Source organism: Malus domestica, chromosome 03 (genome assembly GCF_042453785.1).
Source record: "Malus domestica chromosome 03, GDT2T_hap1".
Lineage (NCBI taxonomy): Eukaryota > Viridiplantae > Streptophyta > Magnoliopsida > Rosales > Rosaceae > Malus > Malus domestica.
The window spans coordinates 29,217,074-29,227,784 of record NC_091663.1 but is presented as its reverse complement, the minus strand read 5'-3'; the positions used below and the strand labels follow the sequence as shown (position 1 = coordinate 29,227,784).

Sequence of the window (10,711 nt, the reverse complement as noted above, 5' to 3'; positions counted from 1 at the left end):
TGCGCATAATCTGTGCATAACTTCATACATATTGGGCTTTTAGCCCTTAACTTCATACATAGAAATCCCAAGGATATAGCTTATACTAGGATACAGCTTACTCATGAGCATGAACATCTCACTGACATGACTCACAGAAATCCCAAGTGCTCGGAGAGCTTATTTTAGGACGACACATGCATCATATTACTGAAACATTGTATTCATCCAAGGGAATGTTTCCCACACGTTTCAAGCAGTGGCCTTCATGAAAAGAGATTACACGGCAGTACCTGAAATGTTACATCTTAAAACTAATCCTGTGTCCGAGATATAGGCACAATCCTAACATACTGCATAATTCTTCACCAATACTGATGCTAATACTTCCACCAAAAACTGCATAATGCCTATCCATATATTAAAGAAAATGGAGTTATATATTATATGCCCCTAAACATATAAACTAACAATTATGACACCATCCAACTAAAAATTACTACCTCGACTGCAGACACTTAACAAGAACCCCCCAGAGAAACGTTGCAAGGGAAGTAAGGATAAGACATCTACTTGTTTCTTGTTAGGTATGTGAGAGGAGGGGATGGAAGGGGATGTAAAGAGAAGGGGAGGGAATCCTGGTCCGAGAGAAAAATCAGTCTCGCCATACAGAAACACCACATATCAAAAGAATCAATTTTAACCACCAAAACAATCATTTTGAACTCCCCATATCGAAAAAATGGCAGAAACATACAGAAACACCACATATCAAAAGAATCAATTTTAACCACCAAAACAATCATTTTGAACTCCCCATATCGAAAAAATGGCAGAAACACAGTGTGTCAAAATCTGGCAAGAACCAGCTATACCCTTTTGTTTTCAACCAAAAATAACAAGTTACAGAGACACCCCACATGAAAATAATCAATCTTTACCACAAAAAACAACAATTTCAAAGATCCCCATATCGAAGAAATGGTGAAAATACCCACACATACCTTGCCTTTCGAAACATTGGGCAGAGAGAAAATGAGAGTTGCAACTGGTGCGGCAATGGAGGTGAGGGCTAATGACCTCACAAACAGGCTCGGCAGGCTCGACAAACCTAAGGAAATTGCACCCTCATCGCGCAGCGGAAGCACCACAAAGTAAGCGCACAGAATCTGCATTGGAAAATCAAAATTTAGCTGAAATCCCAAACTCATATCAGTTCCAACTCCAAGTGCTAAATTTCACAAACCCTAATCTAGAATTCGAACCCTAAACTAAATTTCAAACCCTAAATTAATTTACCTGATTTGAGAGAGAGATCAGAGAGGTGAGTCACTTGTGTGATGTGGGTGTGGCCGGATTGGAAGACGGAGGGAGAAATTGGCGAGGAGAGTGGTGATGGAGAGGTTGTCTGAGCTCTGAGGTGAGGTGAGGTCGAGTCGAGGGGGCTCGAGAGTCGGAGAGAGAGCGACTGAGTTTTCTGAGGGTTGAACTTTGATTTGTATTCAACAGTCGACATTATTCAATCAATTCCCACAGATGTTACGATTCCAAATATAAATTTAAAATTAAATAATATATATTTTTATTTCGGTTCGATTCAGGATTACCGAAAAAATGGAAATGTAAGACCGATTTCCATACCAAAAGTTTGGGATCAATTCGGTATTGGGTATTGAAATTTTCAGAATTTTTGGTTCGGTTTCGAAATTTTTTTGGTTCAATTTGGTATTTTCAGTATTTTATTCCACCCCTAATTTTAAACATATAAAAGTTAATCGTGGCGATGGCCAGCCGCCTAATACCTATACAGGACTGTTTAGAACACTGGTTAGATGCATGGCAATGGGGTTGCTATGGTTTGGCTTCTTATAATATTTGTTTGAGGTCTTTGTTTAAATTTTAGTCTGTATGGGTTTGAGGAAGTGTATAATTAATAAAGTATACTACTTCCTTATTCCTAGTATGGAGGAAAACTATTTTATTGTATTAATGTTATAATCAAAAGACTAATGCTACACGTAATATGTAGTAAAAATATATGATAAGAATAAAAATTTTGTAATAAAAAATGTTCTTTTTTTTATTTAAATCAAAATTCACTCATAACTCTACAAATTCTTATGTATGTGTTCACACATCCACACAAAATTCACTTGTGTCAAACAATTCTTCTTCTTTTTTCCTTCCTACCCACCTATGCATTTGTGTTTAAAAATGAGGTAGGTATAGTAATTTTTCATTATTTGTCGAAATTTAAATATATTTAAGTTAAAATGTTCATAAAAAAATTAAAATAATCTATATAAATTTTATTTTTAAAAAGTTATCGAAAAAATTAGGCTAAAAATCAATTGTTAAAAATTTCGGGCTAAAATATTCCATGTGTTGCAGTCATATTTAGAATATGAATGTGATTGTGTAAATCCTAAGGAATCTAAGAATGTATCTTATATTCCTATTAGGAGTATATTACCTATTAAATGTTGTAATCCTAAAGGAAAAGTTTTACCTATCCTACTACAATAAATAAAGGCACAATGGGGTGAATCAAACACACCTCACAATTAAATCAATCTCTCTTCTCCCTCAATATTGTCGGCCCCCTCTCTCTCTTTAAACCCTAGATCGTTCAATCAAATAGGCCTACAACACGTTATCAGCACGCTCTTGCCAGAAGCTGAGGACTTGACGCATTGTAGGAGGAGGCTATCATCCACCAAATTCAAAGGCTTATTCGTTTTCTGCTAATTAAGTATGCTTAAAATAAAAGAAGATATTTGAAACATCCACGAAGCATGAAAACATTCCCCATGATGCATGAACCCCTCTATGTTTATATTTTCATTTCGATATATATATATATATATATATATATATATATATATATATATATATATATTGTTTCATGCATCGCACAATTAAATTGTTATGTTGAATCACTGTTCTAAAAATCCCCGCCTAGCACCGCCTAGGAGTTAGGCGGCTGGCCACCACTAGGGGTGGGTTCAAAAAACCGGACCGAAAATCGAACCAAGACCGAAAAAACCGAACCGAACTGAATCTAGTTGGTTCGGTTTCGGTTTCTAGGATTCGAAAACCGAACTGAAAATATATTAATTTTATTTATTTATTTATATCGGGTATTTATGTTTTTAGCCCAATTTTAAGACCAATTTTCAAACCCAAATGTCTTGAAAGACAAACTTAAGCCCAAATGTTTTAAGCCCTTTCACTGTAAGCTCTTCTCATCTGCAAATCCACTTCGTCACTTTGGATCGATCGATTCGTCTTCCTCCTCAACTCATCGAAATCCATGGCGAAAGAACCAGCTTGCATCTTGGTTACTAAAGTCGCAGGTACTATATCGAATCCATAATCTCACAGTTTCTTCGAATTTTTAACAAGTCCTAATCGATCTTCTAGATCTACGACTTTGTTCTTGCTTGTTAACTTGTAAATTCATATGATGGATGCACCATCATGGTGGGTGACTTCCCAAGGAAAGAAGGCATGAAAATGAAAGACGTCTTGACACAGAACGTTTCCATCTACAAGTCCAAAGCTTCTGCACTAGAAAAGCATGCAGCTCCTAACTGCAAGGTAAAAAATATTTGAATAGAACAAAAATTATTGGGTAGTTTGTTGATTTTTATAAAGAGTATGTTACTTCATTATGATATGAATTTGTGCATGATTCAAATACATCTTCATGCGGAATCATGACTAATTTCATGATTATGTTCATACAGATTGTGATTGTTATAAAAAAAAAAATCAAAACCGAAAGAAAACCGAACCGAACAGTAAATTCTGTTTGGTTTTCGGTTTTGGCAAAAAACCGAACCGAATGAAACCGAACCCACCCCTAGCCACCACACCGATTAATGCCTAGGCGTTTGAAAATTAAGAAAGGGCGCCTAGACCTGCTGAGGCACTGCCTAGACCGCCTAGGCACCCGCCTAGACCCACCTAAACACTTGCCTAGGTCGCAACTCACTTAGATAGAAAATAAATAACTTTCATTTTGCATTTTGGTTTTTTTTTCCAATAAATTGTAAGAGACTTGTTGCATACTTAAATGAACACACATTACATCATTATTTCACATGTTTTCATTATGTTCAATACTTCATAATATATATGCATTCTATTTTGTAGTTTATGATGAAATTATATATATTTCAAGTATAAGCAGACACTTATTTACACAAAATATGATAGATTTACTTAAATCCACCTAGGCCCCGCCTAGCTGCCTAGGCGTTAGGCCCAAGCTCGCCATCCGACTAGCACATAGCAACTTTTAGAACCTTGTGTGGAATATGTGAGCCAAAATATCAAATTAAATTAGAAGCATATTTAGGGTTTCCTAAACCCTAGGGGATTTTTGAAAAAAGAAAAGAAAAAGGAATTGGACATGGTGCGGCACACCACTGCACCACCACAGTTGGCAAGGTTGCTGGCCTGAAGCCCAGTTGACCCTTGCAGCAACCAGGCCTCGGCATAGGGTTCATCTCGACAGAGCCTGAAACCTTGAGCCCAATCATGCTTCATTGGCCCGACTGCCAGCAAGCGTATGCTTGCTGGGCTTTATGTTGCCCAAGCTCGCAGCCTGCACCTTGGCCCTCGTCACGACTTTTGTCCTCCATGCCAGTCCACAAGGCTGGGCTTGGTCCCTACGGCCCGCACACATGCAGCCAGCCTTTTTTTATGGTTGGGCTCCTCATTCCAGCGCCCAAAACCCACAACCAAGAACTGTGCTGAACCTGCCCGTGCCCCTCCCTTCGACCCACAATGAAACCCAACTACGGCTGGGGTTTCTCCCTCACCCAGGTGGCCTGCAGCCCACTCCCGAGGAATTTTAGACCATGCCTTCTACTTAAGGCACCCAGCCCGAGCCCAAATTATTTTTAGGGCTATATTTTCGATCCAATAATATTATTTCAATAATATTTAGCTTCTACAATCAACCACATATGGCCCGATTTATTGAATTAATTAAAAGGGACCTGCAGTCCCTTAATCTGATAATAAATATTAACCTGAAGATCATTTTTAGACATTAACGATTCAATAATTTATTTTTATACTTTGAACCGTAACATACTTTCGTAGTAACAAAGCTCTCACACTTGAGTTCCCGAAGAACCTCAAATCCACTATATTCAAATTAGTATATTGCATTCTATGTTTCTTGCATAAACCTCTCATTATGAACTAATTGTTCATAAAACTAAATTGAACCTGTAGTTTCAAATTTAGTGCCTTTGAAACCAGAAGTTTTCATTCAAAACATACCACATGAAACCTGTAGTTTTCATGCATAAATTAAACCAATACATGTGTATATAACTTGTATGTTCTACAATATACGTCTATAGCTTACCATATGACTAATCACATTTTTTTCCCTCCGTTTTAGGGACATGTCAAACTTGAACAAGCTCGATTTCTCCACTCTAGAAGTCTCTGGAAGAAACTATCTGAAGTGGGTTCAAGACGTGAAGCTCCATTTGACAGCAAAGGGTATTAGAGCCACCATCGAGACATCTATCGCCGACAAAACTGTTGACGAAGCTCATGAGGCTACTGCAATGATCTTCATTCAAAGACACATCCATGATGCACTGCAGATTGAGTATCTCGCTGAGGAGGACCCACGCACCATCTGGCTTGCTCTGGCCGACCGTTTCGATCACCAGAAAAACATATACTTGCCTGAAACAAGACACGACTAGCAGCATCTTCGCTTCCAAGACTTTAAGTATGTGAATGAATACAACTCTAAAGTTTGTAGAATCCGTTCATTGTTGAAATTCTGCAAAGTGGAACTAACCGAATCAGATCTCCTGGAGAAGACCTATTCGACCTTCCATGCCACCAATATTGTCCTGCAGCAAAAATATAGGGCACAGAAATTCACCAAGTTTTCGAATTTGATCTCTGTTTTACTTCTCACTGAAAATCAGAACCAGCTTTTGATGAAAAATCATCAATCTCAACCCACTGGCTCAAACGGCGCACCTGAAGCGCATGCGACCTATTCTAACAGCTATAAACGATGAAATAATCATCGTGGCCATGGCAATGGCCGGCAAGCCCAACCACAAGCCCAAGGTCAACATAATGCCACACCTAAGGGAAGAAATGTGACCTAGCAGCGTCCACCACTCGCCCATAAGGCCCCAAACTTCAAGAACAAAGGCAAAGCTCTCGTTCAACCCACTTTTACTGAACTGGACATGTGTTATCTTTGTGGATCAAAGGATCATTGGTCACGCATATGCCGAGCTTCCCCTAAGGCTCTTACCAAGTATCATTCCCGTCGTGAGTCTAACTTTGCACATGTGGATCATCTGGAAGATACAACTACATCAATGGAGATATCGGATTTTCAGGAGGCGTCAGCTCTTATGGATGAATAAATTAGACATGTTTTTAGGGTGTTTACCTCTTGTGGCCGAACACACTAGGAGTGGCCAGCCCTACCCCCTATTTTTCTAAGTTTGTGGTTTAATTTTGAACAATTTTTCTAAGTATTTGGAATAATTTGTTTGGTTTTGGTTTGTTTTGAATTATGGATTGTTATTTGAATGGATATTATTTTTTCGAATTGCTTAATTAAATGAATGGACTTATATTTATGCATGTGACTAATTCAATCAATTTATTTCTAGGTATGTCTAGTGGGGAAGTTAGTTGTCTGGCAGATAATGCAACCACGCACACCATATTACGTGAACGACACTATTTTACTAACTTAATACCTAAGAAAGGTCATTTGACAACTCTCTCAGGTCCATCCAACCTGATTGAAGGATACAGAAAGGCACGTATCATGTTGTCTAATGGTACAATTTTGACCATTAAAGAGGCACTCTATTGTCCACTTTCCGGAAGAACATTGCTGAGTTTTAGAGATATTTGAGATAGTCAATATCATCTTGAAACCACTGAAGATCATGGTTCTAAATTTCTTTGTATCACTTTGTACGAATATGGCCAGAAGCATATTCACGAGAAGTTGGAACGTCTACCGAATGGATTGTACATCACAACCATTCGCGGCATAGAAGTCCACAGTGTGGCTGGCCCTATGCCTGAGTTCCAAGACACTTTTTTGCTTTGGCATGACTGTTTGGGACATCCTAGACGTGACATGATGCGCCGTATCCTCAAATCTTCACACGGGCATAAGTTACATCCCTATGTTGGAGTTCCGCCATGCAAAGCGTGTTCTTTAGGGAAGTTGAATACTCCACCCTCACATACAAAGATTATTCATGACCCCCCCTAAATTTCTTCAGAGGATTCAAGGGGACATTTATGGACTTATCCAACCAACCTGCAGACCATTTAGATACTTTATAGTGTTGGTTGATGTTTCGACACGATGATCACATGTTTGCCTGTTGTCCACATGCAACGCCGCGTTTGCTAAACTCTTAGCTCAAATCATTAAGCTAAGGGCTCACCATCCTGATTATCCAATTAAGTCGATTCGACTAGATAACATTTGAGAGTTTACTTTACATACTTTTGACGATTATTGCATGTTAGTAGGGATTGATGTGGAACATCTTGTACCCTATGTTCGCACCCAAAATGGCATGGCAGAAGCATTCATAAAGCGCCTTCAAGTGATAGCTCGGACTTTGGTTATGAGAACCAAACTGTCGATATCTCCCTAGGGCTATGCAATATTGCACGCAGCTATGTTGGTCCGCCTGAGGCCCACCGCTACTTAACCACATTCACCGTTACGGTTGGTCACTAGATACGAGCCTGACGTCTCGCATTTACGGCTGTTTGGGTGGGTCATTTATGTGCCAATAGCACGGCCGCTACGTACCAAAATGGGTCATCAGAGAAAAATGGGAATCTATGTCAATTATGATTCACCATCAATTGTTCGCTACTTAGAACCCTTGACAAAAGATCTATTTACCGCATGTTTTGTGGATTGTCACTTTGATGAGACAGTTTTCCCGTCGTTAGGGGGAGATAAGCATGCTAACGTTCCCATAGAATGCCGCAAATTGTCGTGGTATGCTCCAACTATGTCTCATTTAGATCCCTGCACTGCCTAGTTTAAAATTGAGGTGCGACGAATTATAGATCTTCAGAGCATTGCTCAAAGTATGCCAGATGTTTTTAATGATCTAGCAAAGGTGACAATATCACATATACCCGCTGCAAACACACATGCAAGGATAGATGTACCCCGCGTACGTCAACAACCCGTCTGGGAAGGCTGGATCTTCCCCGAAGGTGGGGAAGCCGTAACTTCCATGTGGCAAGGTACATTAGCGGCTAGCCAACCATATACTCTAACCCTGAAGCGTGGCAGACCCCTTGGTTCAAAGGATTCACAACCCCGGAAGAGGAAAATGACACCAACTAGTGACCCTAGTTTGAATCCGACCATCGTTTACTCATCCATTCCAACACATGAGGTTATTCTAGATTACAGTAATGCTTCAAACGAAACATGCCGGCCTCCTGAGAATCACGAGATTTTGGTTCACTAGGCAGTATTGGATAAGGTTTGGAATAGGAATGAGATGATCGTCGATAATGCATTCGAGTACTCAGTAGTTACAGACATCATGCTTAGCAATGACATTGAACCATGTTCCGTCGATGAATGCCGACGTAGAATCGATTGGTCAAATTGGAAACAAGCAACCCAGGTCGAACTCGATTCGCTCGCGAAACGTAAAGTGTTTGGACCTATCATTCATACACCACCACTCGTGAAGCCCATTGGCTACAAGTGGGTTTCATGAGGAAGCGTAATGAGAAGAATGAAATAGTGCGATACAAAGCACGCTTCGTAGAGCAAGGCTTCTCTCAACGCCTTGGGATTGATTACGAGGAGACGTATTCCCCCGTAATGGATGTTATAACGTTCCGCTACCTAATAGTTTGGTAGTTTCTGAAAAACTAAATATACAGCTTATGGACGTGGTAACCGCGTATCTCTATAGGGATCTAGATACGGAAATCTACATGAAAGTTCCTGAAGCACTTCCATTGACTGGTTCAAATAGTTCTAGACCACGTAACACTCTCTCAATTAGGTTGAGGAGGTAACTCTATGGATTGAAACAATCCGGGCAGATGTGGTATAACCGTTTGAGTGAATATTTGACAAGTCAGGGTTATGTGAACAACGAATTATGCCCATGCGTGTTCATAAAGAAGACACATTCTAGATTTGCAATCGTTGCAGTTTATATCGATGACATGAACCTTATTAGGACTCCCGCAGAGCTTGAGGAAATTGATGCACACCTGAAATCGGAGATGAAGGATCTTGGGAAAACTTGATACTATATCGGCTTGGAGATCGAGCATTGTTCGGATGGAATCTTAGTCCATCAATTGAACTACACTCAAAAGGTGTTGCGTCGTTTTAATGAGGATAAAGTGAAGCCTTCGAGTACACCCATGTTCGTTAAGACTTTAGATGCTAAATGAGATCCCTCTTGTCCAAAGGAGGATAAGGAAGAGATTATGGAACCTGGAGTTCCTTACCTAAGTAAAATTAGGGCTTTATTGTACTTGGCTCAGTGCACTAGACCCAACATTTCCTTCGCTATTAATCTTTTGGCAAGATACAGCAATGCGCCCACACGCAGGCACTGGAATGGTGTTAAAGACATTTTTTGCTACCTCAAGGGTACTATGGATTTGGGCTTGTTCTATACCCACAATTCTCCGAGTATGGTCCTCGGATTGATTCTCGCCTTGTTGGTTACGCAGATGCTGGATATCCGTCTGACCCACATAGGGCATGTTCTCAAACAGGTTATGTCTTTACCGTTAGAGACACCACTATATCTTGGAGGTCTACCAAGCAAACGCTAGTTGCAACTTCATCGAACCATGCTAAAATTCTCGCCCTACATGAAGCATCGCGTGAGTGCTTTTGGTTGAGAGAAATTATGGAACATATTCAAAGCACTAGTGGTCTTACATCAATCGTTGACCTTCTTGCGACAATCTTTAAAGACAATGCAGCATGTATCGAGCAGTTAACTAAGGGATACATCAAGGGAGACAAAACCAAGCACATAGAGCCTAAGTTCTTTTACTCACACAAACAACAACAGCATCAGAACATTAAAGTCAAACAAATATGTTCCCAAGACAACCTGGCCGATCTCTTCACCAAGTCATTGCCCAAGTCTACATTTCAGAAGCTCGTCCAAGGAATCAATATGCGTAAATTATCTGAGTTGAATCGCTTGTAGTTCTCTTATTCATAAGTTATGTCAAACTCAGGGGGAGTATCTAGAAGCATACTCACATGATCTTAATATACTCTTTTTCCTACGATTAGAAGCATTTTTCCCATTGGGTTTTTGCTACCTAACGAGGTTTTAACGAGACACTCATCCTTGGATGATCATACTCCGTTGAATTCACTACTTTCATCTTATTTGACATTTGTTTTATACAGTATGCATACTTCTCACTTTTCTCATTCGTTTATGGGTTTTCCCTATGCCTTGGGTTTTACCATAACGAGGTTTTGTGAGTTTTACTATAAATGCATACTTCACTCAAATTTGAGACTTGCGATCACCCGTTGTGCCGATGACTTCATCAACTATTCTACCTTATCTGCTGAAGATCTAATGCGATGGTTTGTTGAGTATTTACACACTCAAGGGGGAGTGTTGCAGTCATATTTAGAATAGGAATGTGATTGTGTAAATCCTAG

At 39.7% G+C, this 10,711-nt stretch overlaps 1 long non-coding RNA gene across 2 annotated transcripts; it reads right to left on the bottom strand.

The window, feature by feature from the left end:
• Positions 1-1,528, bottom strand: LOC103429911 (uncharacterized). Of its 2 annotated transcripts, none has more exons than XR_528697.4 (3): positions 1,279-1,528; positions 984-1,148; positions 1-272 (listed from the first exon to the last, which is right to left on the bottom strand). It is a non-coding gene; the product is annotated as an uncharacterized lncRNA (long non-coding RNA). The 2 variants fall into 2 exon arrangements; XR_011579444.1 differs by having other exon boundaries at positions 1-389; positions 1,279-1,525.
• Positions 1,529-10,711: the final 9,183 nt, after the last annotated feature.